General features: G+C 44.1%; 1 protein-coding gene across 2 annotated transcripts in view; it reads right to left on the minus strand.

Moving 5' to 3' along the window:
* Window positions 1-17,648, minus strand: part of WTIP (WT1 interacting protein) — a 62,471-nt gene that overhangs the window by 42,947 nt on the left and 1,876 nt on the right. The gene's annotated exons all lie outside the window — the stretch shown is intronic.

Below are 17,648 nucleotides of genomic sequence, written 5' to 3' on the forward strand. Positions count from 1 at the left end.
CGTCAACAGACTTGTGCAGTTGACACCATTGTTCCTAAGTGGACTCTTGTTATAAAGAGAGTAATTGACAGTTGACTGCAATACAACTTGAATGTTCATAAACTCAGTAAACTGCAGCTGAAACCCACTTTACAGCTTGGCACATGCAGATGGCACATATACTGATACATACAGGAGCTTTCTCTGTTGTGCACACACCCCTTCAATTATGGAGTGTCCTTCCCCTATCCTGGAAGGGCTGATGGTGATGAGTCTAAAGGGATTCCACCATCAAGTAAAAATAATCTTCTTGTTCCAGGAAGTTGGGAGTAAAATAGTAAAAGCACCCTGTGGTTTTAGTATTCCTATGTTGCTGTTGCTGATAGTTTATCTGGTTGGTTTCATCATTGTGGTGTATTTGAAGTACAGTGGTACCTCTGGTTACGTACTTAATTCGTTCCGGAGGTCCGTTCTTAACTTGAAACACCACTTTAGCTAATGGGGCCTCCCACTGCTGCCGTGCCACCGTGTGATTTCTGTTCTCATCCTGAAGCAAAGTTCTTAACCCGAGGTACTATTTCTGGGTTAGCGGAGTCTGTAACCTGAAGTGTATGTAACCCGAGGTACCACTGTATTGCTAGAAACTGCCCCACTCTACAGTTTTAGAAAATAATAATAATAATACATTACACATGTCTACCATCATGTTTAAAGACCCAAGTAGTTTTGAAGCAATGGAAATGAGATCTTCCAAAAGGAGGTGTTTACAATTCCCAAAGAGGAATACGCAATACATACTGTGTAGAACAGCCCAGGAAATGTCACCATACAATTACACTGGAGCACAGTAGTGTACAAGCAGCACTGCTCAATGCTGCCTCAGCTGAAGTTTTTACCCTATTAACTAAGTTTATTTTTGGCCATGCAAACAGCTCTTTTAGAGTCCTCTGGCACCTCGCTGCCGCCATCTGCACTCTTTCAGAATCTGAGCACATCAGTGACTGACTGACTGCTGCTGCTGACATTTCAAGCCAGGAGAAACAACCCCTTTGATTCTCCTGTTCTCATTCCAAAGATGGCAGAAGTCCATTTCCTTGCCTTTTGAGAGCTCATTCACAAACACAGCTAGATGCTGCCCATCCTTTTGCAAATTCATTGACAGTGCTCTCTCTCCTGGGAAACACTGTGGCATGAGGATCTGTTGCCCATTACCCCTGCTTCCAAAGCCATTAGTTCAACAAGAGCAGATCACTGGCAATTTCAATTCATTTCACCAAAAAACACAGCACTGAACAGCTGCCAGGTTGAAAATTATGTAGCTTAAGCAAGGTGTATTTTATAAATAATATAACAGGGGTGTACTGTCCACCCTGCTGCACACCCTCCCTAAGTGATCAGGTGGAGGTAATCTCAAATGTGATATTAGAAAACCCTCTCATGGTGGTTATGGTAGAACTTGTATATTCACACTGATTCATGTTATAGGCTTTAACAACAGCAACGGCAGTTTTCCAGCTTTTTAGTTCTATGGGCAGCATTTCATACTGTAAACAGAGGCTGTCTTTGGAATAAGGCACAACCATAGACCAAACATTATATTGTGTCAGTTCACCAACTATACAGAAGGATCTTTTACTACTAAATCAATTAAGGGTGCATTCAGATGTGGGGAATATTGCATTAGTTTTTCTGATGATAATGCTCTGCACTTCTGTCCTGTTTACAAATGTTCCTCTCACACTGCAGTACCTATTGTGATATGACACTGGGACTGTTCAACTAGTATGCCAGCATGTCACATTGAATTTCACCACACCAGTGGGTGTGGTATGAAACAATAATGAACATCACTGAAAAAGGTCACCCTCCCTCATCCCTTCCACACATGCACGCTGCTTCTGTTCACCCATGAAAACAGCAGGAAAAAACTGTATGCTGGTATACCACCTCAAATTTCACTACTTTACGCCCATGATTTTCAGGGTTAAGAGGACTGCAATTGGTTATTTTCTGGAATCAAATAACATGGAAATGAGCACTAAACACGTGCAACATCCTGTTAGTTCAAATATAATGTGGAAACCTAAGAGTTTGGGAAACTTTGGGGAAATTGAACAACAGTCTATCAGGGGAATAAAACAAGGTTGCCTAATGGCAAGTATCCTGTTTAATAATTATATAAATGACATAGTCCATATATTGGAAACAGAGGATGTGTGCTCACCTGTTACATACGGCAGAAAGGTTTAGAATTTAATGTATGCAGATAAACTAGTGTTAATATCTCTTACCTGGTTAGGTGTGAAGAAACTACTTAAAAAGGCTTATAGTATATTACAAAGAAGATAAATTATATTGAATCCAAAATAATGTTATTTGGACATTGCTCACCAAAACATAACTGGCAAATAGATGGGCACACAATAGAACAAGTCTATATGTGCAAGAATTTGGGTATTCTCTTTGAAGAGAATTTATACAGTACTGGAAAGCACACTGGGAGTCTAGCCAAGCAAGTGAGTGGAGCAATACAAAAGTTTTCCCCCACCCCCCACTACAAAAGAGTGACAGAAGTCAACCCCTGCTTTGAAAACATTTCAAGCCAAGGTGATTTCCCAACTGCTGTAGAGCTCAGAGATGGGGTGGGGGAATAAAATGTGGATTAAACTACTAGAAATAGAACAGATTTATTTATTTTTAACGAAGACTGTTAGGTCCCTCACCTCCCAGAATGCCAGCCTCTGTCCCTTGGCCATAGATGGACTGGGCTACCACTGAATTAAGGACAGAAGTGGCACTATTGAAATCTCATAAGCATATACACATCTCATCAGAAGAATAGGACATCATCTTTCAAGCAACATGGGAAGTCAATGTGAAATTATTCAAAATCTATTACAAAAGTATAATCTGCCAGAATCATTTAGGCCCACTTAGACAAAAAAAGAACCAGGGAACAGGTTTTTACAGCTCAGAATTAATGCAGAAACCTTCTTTCCCTATTAAGAGCTTTTGAACTTAAACAGAGAAAGGTCTTAACTTATTTTGCATGTATAACCCTTATAGAAAATTGGTTATTTTGTCTCTCCTCCTCTGCCTCCCCACTCCCCAACCCACTTCTCTTGCTACTTCCCACACTGTCAAGAAAAAGAAAGTAAAATCCTTGTGGCTGGGACCTGCCCTTTTAAAAATCTACAATATACTGTATAACACCACATACATTTATATAAATAAAATGTTTACTGATAATTTAAATAGGACTCTGAGTCTTAACATACTTAACAGAAATAAAATGCAGAGCATACATACATATTAAGCCGGCACTAACTTTGCTTCAGAAGCAATCTAAGTTTCTTCTTCTGAGTAACACAACACTGCATTCCTGACAGAGATACAGGGATGGTGAGCAGATAAAACACTGAAAGACTTGGGGACGCAGAAGCGTCCCAGATGTGGGGAAACTGGGAATTTCTGGAGATGAGCTATTAAAATTCTTCCATAAATCTCAGGACTATAGGCCACAATCCTCCATTCCACTGAGCATTGAGGCAGTTAAAGGAAAGGATGGTACCTCATAGTGCAGTACAGTTCAAACTGAGACAGAAGCCAATGTTCTCAGACTGCATGTGATTGATCATACTACTCAAGAACAAGTACATCTTTGCTTGTAACTGGGTTGTAAGGTAAAGAAGGTAAAGGACCCCTGGACTGTTAAGTCCAGTCAAAGGCGACTATGGGGTGCAGCGCTCATCTCACTTCAGGCTGAGGGAGCTGGAGTTTGTCCATGGACAGATTTCCAGGTCAAGTGGCCAGCATGACTAAACCGGTTCTGGCGCAGCAAAACACTATGACGGAAGCCAGAGCACAAGGAAACACCATTTGCCTTCCCGCCACAGCAGTACCTATTTATCTACTTGCACTGGTATGCTTTCGAACTGCTAGATTGGCAGAAGGGAGGACAAAGCAATGGGAGCTCACCCCGTTGTGTAGATTCAAACTGCCGACTTTCTGATCAGCAAGCCAAAGAGGATCAGTGGTTTAGACCACAGTGCCACCCAGTCCCAATAACTGGGTTGTAGCGTATACTAACTGAAGTTAGAGAAGACTCAGTTAAATTAACAGACTCAAATAAATAATGTCCATTAATTACCATGAGTCACAGGCTGGGAAAAGGCCCTAAGAATGTCCACCGAAGCCACCAGCACAAGCACCACACAAAACCATTACTCAAGGGAGTCTAAAGAGGCCAGATCTAAAACAGGTCTAAAGAAATCTAGCGAGGACACTAACCAGATAATGAACCTCCCCACCCAATTCATATTTCCTCATTGATGCCTCCTGCTCTTCCCCTTAGGAATGAAATAAAATCATCAACACACTGGCTTGGGGACAGGAGGCAACAAAATGACTACTTATCTCTTCACTAACTTTATATGCATGAATGTGCAAAATGTCTAGAAATTGTGGGTGCCAAGGGCACATTCCAGCAAAGGAAAAGGCACTCGAGGGAGTTGCACAGCAAGGCCTTTGGGGGGGGGGTGTAGCCTAGGGAGTGTCTCAAGGGCCAGATGGAGAGATTGGAGGGCCTCATTTAGCCTGCAGGCTATGGGCCCCATTCTCATGACATAAGAGGTGTCCTGCTGAATCAGGCCAAAAGCCCCATCTAGCACAGCACATCCTTTCTCCAGCAGTGGCCATTGAGATGCCTGTGAAAAGCCCACAAGTTGAGAATGACTATGGCAGCTGCCATCTTGTTTGAGCCCATCATATGGTACTCAGGTACAGGGCCTCTGATTGAATGCAAGGGCCGGATTGGGCCATCATAGCCAATAGCCACTAACACACCCACCCTGCATAAATTCACAGAAAAACCACCCACGTTGCTAGTCCTCACCACATAAAAATAGCCTTCTGGATCAGACAGCATCCTGTTCCTACAGTGTCCCACAAGATGCTTGTTGAAAACCTGCAAGAAGGACCTGACTTTGAGAGCCCTCTCCCCTCCTGTGACTTCCAGCAACTGGTACTCTCTCTCTGAGGTGTTACTACTGCCTCTGATTACTATGGAGGCAGAGCATAGCCATCCTGGCTAGTAGCAGCTATTGATGGTGGCCTTACGTTGCATGAATTTGGCCAATTTTGTTTTACAACCATCCAAGTTGGTAGTACATTTCACATACAGTGGTACTCAATTCTGTAACTGCAAGAATGTCACTTCATCCCACAATGCTTGGCTCTGTTGTGAAGGCATGAACAGCCTCCAGTGGTTTTGTGTTAGGGGCAATGTCAAAGCTCCTTCTGTGCTACTTGCCCTGGACAAGACTGGACACTTGATACAGTGGTATCTCGGGTTACAGACACTTCAGGTTACAGACTCCGCTAACCCAGAAATAGTACCTTGGGTTAAGAACTTTACCTCAGGATGAGAACAGAAATCGCGCATTAGCGGCGCAGCAGGAGGTCCCATTAGCTAAAGTGGTACCTCAGGTTAAGAACAGTTTCAGGTTAAGAACGGACCTCCAGAACGAATTAAGTTCTTAACTCGAGGTACCACTGTAATGCAGTAGGAAAGTCCAGCAACATGAGTGGAACAAATCCAGCAACTCTCAGGATTTCTGAAAGTCAGAGCTGATGGGGATGGAACGGCTGTCTGGCAGAGAATCACACCATGCTGGTGATCTTACCAAATGTACACTCACCCACCCAGGTTGGTAAACTTTACCCTCATCAACCCCACAAAAGCTCAAAGCAGATAAATCAGGCTCCACCAAACGGCAAAGAGGTTATAGTTAGAACAGCACACCAGGGATCAGGATCTAAACCAGCTTTGGAGCCTCTAATTCTGGCACAAGCTACTTCCCTTCCCAACTCCATTCTCAATGTGTAATTTGAGATTATGACACCCTGAGTGGACACAGAACCCTCCCTCATTCATGAGAGCACAGACAGCTTGGGGAAACTCTGAGCAGAGCTGCATAGATGCTGGCCCAAGTCCGGTTTCTGTATTTTGGGACTACAACCTCCCATGGTCTCAATATCAAACTATTTCAGCAAATGAAAGTTCCTACTCCTTTAACCCTCACTGAGTTATCATAAAACACCTGCTTGCTTTGTAATGGTGGCAGTGTGGTGGGCTGTATCAACTTTGTAGTAGTGAAATATTCAGTATTTGCAGATGTTTGTGTACTTTTAAGCTATGTTCCTATGGTATGGGGATTAACAGCAGAACAGCAAAAGTGGACAGTGTGAGCCTTTACTGTTGCCAAGAGACTTATGCTTCAAGCCTAGGAGGATAAATATCCACCACCAATGGTTTGAGCACCTCGTCAACCATGCTATATTTCAGTGTTTAAACATTAATTTCATGTGCATATACTGTTTGGACATCCAGATGCTTATACCTTAACATGTATCATTTCAGGCGGCTATTGTATTCTCAGTGTTAACTGACACTGTATAACATGTTTTTCCTGTCTTTTTAAAAATCTTAGTTTGCCCCCCCCTTTGTTAAATTTGACACTACAAATATGTAAGCACAATGCACAGAGACCGCAATTAGTTTACAGCTGCCCATCATCATATATTCTATGGGGAGGCTGCATGTTACCATCTACTGATGACAAACATGCCCCACGGCTCCTTTGCTAGGGTGGGGGTTTGAGCCCAGATTCCTAGGTCAGACTCCTCATATTAGATCAGCTCCCACATAAATTTAACCATTCTAAAATCCTTTGACAGCTGTTCTGCTTCCTGGAATAGGGTTCCAACTGGGTTACACCCCATGTATTTTCCTCTGCTTCACACTGTTCCCAGGAGACAGAGATGTTTCCTGGCTCCAGCAAGTCAAGGAAAGCAAACCACTTAGGTTTTTTTATTTTTCAAAAATAAAATAAAAAAACCTCAACAACAACCCTGACACAGTCAGATGATCTTCTTGGGAGATGCCCTCCTCCTGTTTCCTTGCAGACAGTCCAAATGTTTGAAACATCCCAAGTTATGTTATTCTTCAGATAAAGGATATTTCAAGACACAAAGAAAACACAGTAGCTTTGGCTGATTGCTAAATGAAACCACATGACTGTTGGGATAGGGCTGGGCTTAGCGGTTTGGTGTTTTTTAAAAAAATGTCCTGATGGGTTATAGCATCTTTTCCCAGTGTTTGCTGGCTCTCACCACCAATTCCATTACTGGCTGCATTCTAATAGAATTCAGGGGTGTTTTTTTTTTATTAAAAAATGATGGAATGAGATATCAGCAGGAAGAACGCACTCCAGTAAGAGAAGCCAGATCTGCCACACCACATGCACATTGTAGGTTTGAGCCAGTCCACCACAGACATGGCACTTGCACGTAGAGGAATCCCATTGGGCACAGCAGGCCTGCATTCAGCACACCAGCCCATGACTAAGCCTGCATGCCTGCCATTCCTTGTATCAGGAGCAGCGTGGTGTTCTAAGTACTCATACCCAGAGGAGTGGTAGGGCTGTACTATTGCTTATGGCAGCCTTCCCCAACCTGGTGCCCTCCGGATGCTGAAATCAACAACTCTCTCCATCCCTGCCCATTGGCCATGATGGGGGTTAAGGGGAGTTGAAGTCCAAAACCTCAGGACAGGTGGCTGGAAGACTACTTTATGAAGATCCTCTCATGTGCGAGGACAGCATTGAGAGTGGGACCAGAGTGGGACCAGATCCATTCTTGTATCTTGAAAGGTCTGGGATATTACCTCCCCTATAAGTAGGCCAACACCCAGTATTTAACATAGCATATTGAATTAATTCAACCAAAGTAATGACAGTAGCTCAGGAGCTCAGGATCAATGGGAATGCCTTCTCCAGACCAGACCAGTCTCTGCTCTGCATAAGAGGCCTTGTTAACATGGCCTGAAGATACCCACCTCATCGTGGAGCAGAGTAGGGCATTCTCCACAGTGACACCTACCTTCAATATAGCCCCCTAAAACAGGTTTGCAGACCACATTATGAAAACGTGATGAAAGACTGTAGCTCCACAGCAGAGCACACACTTTGCACGCAGATAATCCAGTTTAATCCCCAGCATCTCCATTTTAAATTTTCAAGCAGACAGAGCATGAGAAAGCCCCCAAGGCTTTAGAGAGGTGCTGCCAGTCAGAGTGGGCGAGTCTGATCTAGATGGATTATTAGACTAATTCCCCATAAGACAACTTTTGGATGTTTATACAGATATGGGATAGTGTAAGATGTGGTAAGTTAACTCTGCCTTAAACCTTTAAACTCAATGTGCAGCAGCTGTGAAAAAGGCAAACTCCAAGCTAGGGATCATTAGGAAAGGAATTGGGGGGATGACTGCCAATGTCAAATTTATGGTTCAATAGCATTTGGATTACTGTGTGGAGTTCTGGATACCAAACCTCAGCATGGATATTGCAGAGTTGGAAAAGGTGAAGAAATGAGCAAGTATAATGATTAAGGGGATGCAGTGACTTTCTTCATAGGGAAGAAAGGTTGCAGTGTTTGGGGACTTCTTAATTTAGAAAAAAAGGGCAGTAACAGGTGAGGTTATAGTCGTTTATAAAATTAGGCATGGCATGAAGAAAGTGGACAGAGAAATGTTTTTCTCCCTCTCTCATAATGCTAGAATTTGTGGATACCCAATGAAGCTGAATGTTGGAAGATTCAGGACAGACAAAAGGAAGCACCTATTCACACAGCGCATAGTTAAACTTTGGAATTTGCTTCTACAGGATTAGATAAATTCATGGAGGAGTGTGCTATCAACGGCTGCTAGCCATGATAGCTATGCTGGGTATCCAGAGGCAGTAACAGCTCTGAATCCATTGCTGGAAGAAAGCCACAGGAGGAGTGAGCGTTCTTGTGCTCAGGTCCTGCTTGCCTGCTTCCTACAGGTATCTGGGTGGCCACTGTGAGAACAGGATACTTGGATCAGATGGGCCTAGAGGGCAGATTCTCATGTTCCTAAGAACAGTCCTGCTGCTCAGGACTGGCTACCGCAGACAAGTCAACCAAGGTCAGATCCCCACAAAAATACTTTCTTCAACAAAAGCAGCCTTTACTTTAAAAAACACACACCTTGTGTTGGCTGATATGAAACTGGAACAAATAGACCAGTGAGGCTGACTGAGGGTACCGGCTGGCAGATGGGAGCAGCAGGTTGGTCAAGACAGGTTTACTTTCACCCCTGGGTCTGCAGTTTTATGATTTGATTCATATTGCACTGATATATGTAAGCTGCTTCAAGGTTACCTGTGATAGAAGGCGGTATTCAAAAAGCCATAAATAAATAAATGGAAAATTAAGTTAATGCTTCCATGGATCTGCACTTAATTTATTTGCTCTAGTACACACAACTGTTGAGCGTTCTCTCCAATACTACGATTTGTTTTGGAAGATCACAACGACAGCATCATTTGCACCATCAGGTCAACATTTTCCTCCACAAAACTGGCACGCGAAGCAGCAAGATGAAAACCATCCCAGCAATTTCCTCCCTTGGGAAAGGAAAGGATAACTGGTGCCAAGATACTCTTCCAGACACAGAATGAATACCAGAAGCATCCCACAAAACTCAGAATGCTACCAGAATGCTTTTATAATTCTTATTTAACAGTGTTTGTATATTGCTTGATTGCAGAATTAGCTGCATGGCTTCCACAAAGCACAGTAATTGGAAACACTGAAATCTCTGGAGATGGACCTACAGGGAGGATGAGTCAACATGCCAAGGCTGGCAAGATATATTCTTGTGATACACGCAGCCAGCCGAGACACAGCCAGTAACAGACAGTTAGCAAAGCCCAGCCCACAGATTGACAAGCTCTGTTCTGAGTTACCAGCCATGAAACCAAAAGCCTGCCAGAGTCATTGTTTTCTGGCCAGCTAAGCAAGATCTACCTAGGGCAAGGAATGTGGCTGCCAGTCTCTCTCCCATTGCCGATTTTGCACCAGTCATTCTTCAGAGGTAACCAAGAGTTCACACTTTGCAAGCCACAGAACCACTCTGTGATCCATCACTGCAACCAAGAACATTTAATTTCCTAGTTCATGAAGGCAGCAAGCCAGAGTTTGGGCTGTACCACTTCTGATTGCAAGTGGAGACTTACATAGTGGAATGTTCCTCCAAATACCTATTTAAAGCCCTTTCATCTGGAAGACTAGCATGCCAGGAGAACTCATTATCCCTGACATGCTATCTTCACATGTGCAAGAGTTTCTCCTCTCCATCATGAAAGGCCACACCTACAAGACACAGATTGAGCCCTACTGTAAACATTAGGAACACTAGACCCCTCACCCATTTTCTCACCTCCTGCCTTCTCAGAAGTAGGCAGGAAGAAGGGAGGAAGTACAGTTGCTTATTGCTGACATATACATCCAAGGAAATATTTAACTATTTTACTTAGAGACACCTAGGGCAAATGGGTATAGAAAGCCTACATATGTCCTTCACGCAACTGATGAAAAGCCAAAACCCAAGCATGTTTATACTGCAGCTTTTAAGCTATAGCATTCTGATTAAAGTGGAAGCAATTATGAGAACAGGTTCTCCCTGCCCTGGGACAATGGCATTCAATCTACTTAGCTCCAGGGCATACTTTACACAGATACTTGTTTGCCATGAAGTCCTGCACTTTCTAAAGATCAGCCAATATCCACCTGATGCTCTAGTTTTAGACTACAACTCCCATCAGCATGGCTGTTGTTGCTGCTGTTGCTTCTTCACACTTGTTTAATAATGTTTATTGTTTCATTTATTGCCTTCTAAACCACCATCTCAAGGCAATTTACATATAAAACAATTAAGAATAGTTAGAAACACAAAAACAAGGAGTGCATGCTCTTGAATGCCCTCACTGCCCCCATGTGAACTTGGGTTACAGCCTAAACTAGAATACCAAGCAATCTCCTTTAACTGCAGCAATAGAGGGGAAGATGTGATGGGCACGCAGGGGGGCTTGGCATTTGGCCAATTATAAAGGATTTGGTCAACTGACCAGTCAAATACTCATAGGGTCATAGAATCACACTATTTAGTCCAACCCCCTGCAATGCAGGAATATGCAGCTGTCCCAAACGGGATTCAACCTGCAACCCTGGCATTATCAGCACCATGCTCTAACCAACTGAGTTATCCAGCTGATCATATATTTTTAAAACTATTACCCATATGTGTGTGTGGGAGTATTTTAATCATCAACAAAGCTTGGCACCCATGTTCCCCACAAAAGCAACCAATCTTGTGAAACAATGAAAATTAAAGTTGCTTCTAATAGTCCCATTACATTTTATAACATTGTTAAAAGATTAGGTGAAGGAACATTTGATTTCCTAATTCTCGCGAAGGTGGTAAAACCTGTGTCTGTGCTGTACCACCTTAGGCAGCAAGTGGGGTGGGGGGAGAACCACAAGATGGAATGCTCCTCCAAATAGTATTTAAAATCCTTTCATATGGAAGACTAGCATGTCAGGGAGGAAAATTCTCTTTGACCTGCTAATTTGGGGTGTGGGTGTGTGTAGGTAGGTCGGTGTTTTCCTTTCCTGCAGGGCAGCCCTCCCAACACACAAGCCCCTACCTACATTCTGAAGTGGTACACAGCCAAGACAACAGATGGAGGCCGTTGGTGAGCTCTAGGCTTCCATCCACCTCCCTATAGTCTGCCTCCTCAGAAATGATGTGGGGAAAGGGTAGGGAGAGCAGCTTACCTCACAAATGGTACCACTGTGAAGTACTAGAGACACACACTACCACCTATGAGGTGGCATTCTAGGTTTCATGGGCCATTTAGTCAAATAATTAAGGGGCCAATTGATGCTGTCATTCAGGGAATTCTATCTGCTCTCAAATGATATTCGCACTGAGGAATCCCTGACAGAGTGAAAGGTCATCTTGACTTCCCAGAAAGGAGGATTCCATATATGAGTCCTGTCATCAGGGGCCACAGCAGAAAAGCACCCCTGGCTTTCCAATCAGTTCCTCAGAAACCAACCCATCAGGTGACCTCAAAGAACAATCTTCTAAGGGCAGCCCGACACAGAAGTACAGCCAAAACAAATTTAATAACATTTAGAAAGCAACGCAAATAGCATACCAACTAGAGCTAAAACTTGAGAGACCCACATTCAATTTCCCAGTCAGTCACAAAGTTCACTGGGTGACCTTAGCTCTCAGCCTATCCTACCTCACAGGATTGTTGTGAGGATGTACTTGGGAGGGATAACTTTTGAGTTCCTTGGAGAGAAGGGAAGGCATTTGCTATGAGCAAATCAATGTAATACAGTTCCCCTTAGCCTGGCAGGACAATTCAGAAAAAGTTACAGCAGATTGCCTCAGCAGAGTCTGACAAGATTTGCAGTTCAGATCCTCAGGTTGGCATCAAATTGGCAAAGGGTGGTGTACAATTCTGAAAGGTGCTGAGAGGTTCAGTGCTCCAGCCTCTGAGCCATTCCTGGCATCAAGGTAACTAAAGCCATTTCAGTCCCAAAACTGGATTGGATGGCAGACTGAAATGGGTTGACAGAAGTAGCATCACCCCAAAAATCCTGAACTTGAGTCAACAGTCCATACACGTTGCCCCAAAATGGATAATGGTTGATCCATGAAGGGTGAGAATCTTTCCACTCCTATATTTTTCCATAAGAAACAAAATCCATTTTTTAAGAACACCTGTTTCATACGATCAGTAACATAGTGACTACATCACAGTAATCCTAGGTAGTCTTGCTTTACCAGGACCACAAAAGCATGCCATACTCCCAGAAAGCTGCTCCAAGCCAAGAGCAAACTTTGACTACAGCTCGTAGTTAAGGAGGAAAGAGCTTAACCATGATCCCGGTTTTGGACAACACACTAAGCCAAATTTTGGCTTAGCTTCTCCCTGCATCTAAACTATACAACAAGATGCTCTCCACAGCTGGTATTCAGAGGGAGACTCTTCCACAGAAGATGCAACATCTCAATTCACCGCATGAACCACGTTAAGAGATGCAGGCAGGCCTATACTTCCAGATGTTAAGCAATCTATGTGCAAATACTTCTCTTTCTGCAGTGAAAAAACCTTCCAACTCAAGCCCCGATCTACCCAATTCCTGGCTGAAAGACCTTGCATGACTTCTCATGTTTCACAAGTCTAGGCAGCCCCATCACTTGCCATGGAGTAGCTAATCTAGCCTCTGGCCCCCCGGCCATGACAGTCTTCTCTTGCTTGGTTGCTTTCCTCATCAAAAGGAGAGATGGAGAGCTCTACAGATTTTGCAGCCATACCTTAGGCTAACCTTCCTCATTCTGGTGCCCTCCAGATATTAAAAGACTACCGGTTCCCCTCAGACGTGCCTTAATGGCTGGGAATGACGGGAGTTTGTAGTCCAAAGCTATCATTCCATCAGGCTGCCTCAGTGGTGGAGATGGGAAGCTGTTTCATCAGGCACCTCCTACCCTTGAACTGTGCCAGTCAGTCACTGTAAGAGCAACTGCTTAAGAACTGTTGCTTGAGTTTGATTCCCTCCCCTCTTCCTCCTTGTTCCTTTCCCCTTGTGTGTTGCTTTCTTTTTCAATTGTAAGCTTCAAGGCAAGGACTGTCTTGCTTTAACTGACTGTATACAAGCCACTCCAGAAGCCTCTTTTTTTGCGGAAAAGGGGGAGACAAATGGTCTATCAATGAATCATAAAACACCTGGAGGGGACTAGGTTGGGGAAGCTTGCATTATGCCCCTTTAGCACTGTGAACAGCAGGGAATGAAATCTTCATTCAAGAGCTGCAGGACATGGAGAAACACTGCTTCAAATCTCTTATGCTCCAGCGCTTGGGAGGTGGAGGGACTGCCAGGAATTGCACCAGGACCCAAGCCAGAAGGGGGGCAGACTCTGAGGTTATATGAAAAGAGAGAGAGAGGTAGGTCTCTAAACCCTCCTAGAAGGAAAGTTAGGATGCAAAGTGGGCATGTACCCTTCTAAACAATTTCTGTGAGTTGAGCTAGGCTGACTTCTCCCACCTGCCAGTGAGCGCCGTCAAGAGCTGTAACTGATAGAGGAGTTGTTTGGACACCACACTCTGGTATCCCTAGGGTTCCAAAGATGTGCTTTTCTCTCCTGTAGAGTACAGGCAACTCTCAGTTTGTAGCATTCAATGCATGCATCACCGTGCATGCCATGTCTGGCACCTGAAGAGGGCAGAACGGGGTGGGCTTACATGCACTCTGCAGATGTGCACAATGACCCGGGACATAACCCCCCTGTGAATGGGTGTGTGTTGCCTGCACTTTTCTACTCTGCTAATGTCATATTTTCTAATCCTTAGATTCTCTCTTCATTTGCCCTCCCTTTTCTTCCTGGGAACCAGGATGCCTCTTTCCTGTGGTGGGTTTATCTGAGATCAGGTACACCCTCTAAATCTGTTTCTGCAAATAATACTCCACAGTACATGCAGGTGAATGTTCAAGAATCTCCCTGCCCCCCCCCCCCTTAAAGCAAAATGTAAAAACTTCACCAAGAGGCTTAGACACGCCTCTTTCGGTATAGGACCTAAGCTCCAGGCACTCATGAAGAATTCACTGTGTGGTTAGCTTACAGTACAAAATCCACCTCAAATGCCCCAAGCCTCACCTTGCTTCCGGTTAGAAACTCTTCACTTAGCAGAGCAGCAGTAGCACAGGCAACCAAACCAGGCAGGCATGAAGCCCTGCAACTTTTCAGCCAGCATGCCCCTTATAGCAAAAGCCAAAAGTGGCTCCTGCACAGCTCACACAGCAGTGCAGCAGGTTAGGGACAAAGCACTGCCACCAATTTCACAGCAGGGGCAGCAATATCATTGCCTAGATCACCATTTGCCAATCCCCTGCCCAGCACATAAGTAAGATTTTTGCACGCGAGAAAGAAAACTACCAACTAAGCTAAGCAAAAGAAGAGGCCAAAAGCCCAACCATCACTTTTACTTTGAAAAGTTTCAATACGACCAACCAGAACATTATAATAGTGAGCAAGCTTCTGAGCCCACCAGAGTTCTTCAGCAGAGTTCTGAAAGTAAAGCAGCGGGCAGATTTTGTTTGTTGAATCCAGAATGCCTCGCTGCGTTGGCCACATGTTCATTTCTTCCATCTCGCTCAAAAATTTGGGAGTGGCACAGGAGAGGGCATTCTTTGAAGCAGCCCCTAGAATGTGGAATTCCCTCCCCACAATCTAGTGTGGTGTAGTGGTTAAGAGTGGTAGTCTCGTAATCTGGGGAACTGGGTTTGCGTCTCCACTCCTCCACATGCAGCTGCTGGGTGACCTTGGGCTAGTCACACTTCTCTGAAGTCTCTCAGCCTCACTCACCCCACAGAGTGTTCGTTGTGGGGGAGGAAGGGAAAGGAGAATGTTAGCCGCTTTGAGACTCCTTCAGGTAGTGATAAAGCGGGATATCAAATCCAAACTCTTCTTCTTCTTCCCCGCAGAGGTCACCTGGCACCTTTACTATATTTGTTGTTTGTTGTTTAGTTGTGTCTGACTCTTCGTGACCCCATGGACCAGAGCACACCAGGCACTCTTGTCTTCCACTGCCTCCCGCAGTTTGGTCAAACTCATGCCTGTAGCTTCGAGAACACTGTCCAACCACCTCATCTTCTGTCGTCCCCTTCTCCTTGTACCCTCAATCTTTCCCAACAGTCTTTTCCAGGCACTCTTCTCTTCTCATGAGGTGGCCAAAGTATTGGAGCCTCAGCTTCAGGATCTGTTATTCCAATGATTTCCTTAAGAATGGATCAGTTTGATCTTCTTGCAGTCCATGGGACTCTCAAGAGTCTCCTCCAGCACCATAATTCAAAAGCAACAATTATTCGGCAATCAGCCTTCTTTATGGTCCAGCTCTCACTTCCATACATCACTACTGGGAAAACCATGGCTTTTACTATACGGACCTTTGTTGGCAAGGTGATGTCTCTACTTTTTAAGATGCTGTCTAGGTTTGTCATTGCTTTTCTCCCAAGAAGCAGGCGTCTTTTAATTTTGTGACTGCTTTCACCATCTGCAGTGATCATGGAACCCAAGAAAGTAAAATCTCTCACTGCTTCCATTTCTTTCCCTTCTATTTGCCAGGAGGTGATGGCAAATAGCTTTATATAGCTATTTATATTATTATATAGCTTTCAGCAAATGCTTAAGATGCACTTCTTTACCCCTGACCTTTGACACCTGAAATGTGTGCTTCCAGGAGTTGGACCCACCCTATTCTTGAGAATGTAGCATGTTTTATGTGCTTTTAATTTTTAATTTTGAATTGTTGCAACGCCCGCCCCCAGGACTCACTGGTGAAGGGCAGGTAACAAATATGATGATACTACTACTACCCCTACCATTACCACCAATAATAATTTATGCTGTGGCTATAGGGGTTGTCATGCAGAGTTCCAACTCCTTGGAAATCCACTGAATCCACTAAATGTGGATTTTACAAAAATCCCCTCTCCATCTGGCCACAGAAGGACTAGAACCCTGGTGAACTTTGGAGATGACAGGAGCACCTCTTTTGATCAATCCCTTATCACACATCCTTGCAAATAAATCATGGGTCCTCCTAGTCCTCAGCTTATTTACTTGAAGCTGGTTGTTAGCCTTTGAAGACCTACTCTTGTATGTTTATGCCTCAAAAGCTCAAAAAAAGGGAGGGGGGGGCACAACAAATTCTCATCCAGCTAACAAATGATCTGCTTGCTACTTGCCCAAAGACAAGCATGCAAGTAGATATTTGACCCGACTGTAGCTTCAGTCTCTGTTCAGCAAAACACAAACGTGAAACATTTCAAAGAAGCAAATAAAGTCAGCAACCCTGAAGAAAGTCAGTGGAATGCAACAGTCATTTCTTCCGGCACCTAAGAATTAAGGAAGAGGAATTTCTGCAGCCCTTGCAAGATTTGCCTGGGCAAAAACAAGGCACACAAGGATGCGGGTAGTCAGAAATGGGAGCAACATGTTCCAAACATTTTCTAAGCACTAAGCTTTGTATTTGCTTACTCTCACCTTCTGCTATCCTCCCCTCTTCTCCCTTTCCTGCCCCCCCACACCAGCTGCATCAAAGCCTGGACTGTAAGCACCATGGGGCAGGGAACAAACACAGCTGATGATACTATGACCCCAAACTGATTCATTTGACTTAATGTGAAATTAAGAAACATGCTTGCAGCCACACGCTCTCAATGAGAATTACCATGACTAGACATGGCTGGGATTGCGCGACAGAAGCCGCCCTCAGGAGGCACCCACTTATTATTTTAATTGAAGAGGATTTGAGTGAATTGCAAATGAGTCTAGCAAGACCCTATGCTGGATTTACACCCCCACATACAAAAGCAAATTTAAAAAATGAGCACACTTTAGAGCACCAGCTTTGTATGCAGAAGGTTCAGGGTTCAAGTCCTGGGATCTCCAGCTGTGGTTGGTAAAAATTCCTTGCCTGGAAAATCCTGGAGGGTCAATACTGAATTTGATGGACCAAAGACAGAAGGCATCTAGGCCTACTGGTGTGGTGTAGTGGTTAATGTGTCAGAATACTTAGCCCTGGGAGACCAGGGTTCAAATCCCCACTCAGCCATGAAGCTCCCTGGGTGACTTTGGGCCAGTCACTGCCTCTCAGTCTAAAATACCTCACAGGACTGTTGTGGGAATTAAACATTAAGAAATAAGCAGAAGGCGCCAGGTTCAGT

This window comes from Podarcis gaigeae (assembly GCF_964106915.1).
Source record: "Podarcis gaigeae genome assembly, chromosome: 8".
NCBI lineage: Eukaryota > Metazoa > Chordata > Lepidosauria > Squamata > Lacertidae > Podarcis > Podarcis gaigeae.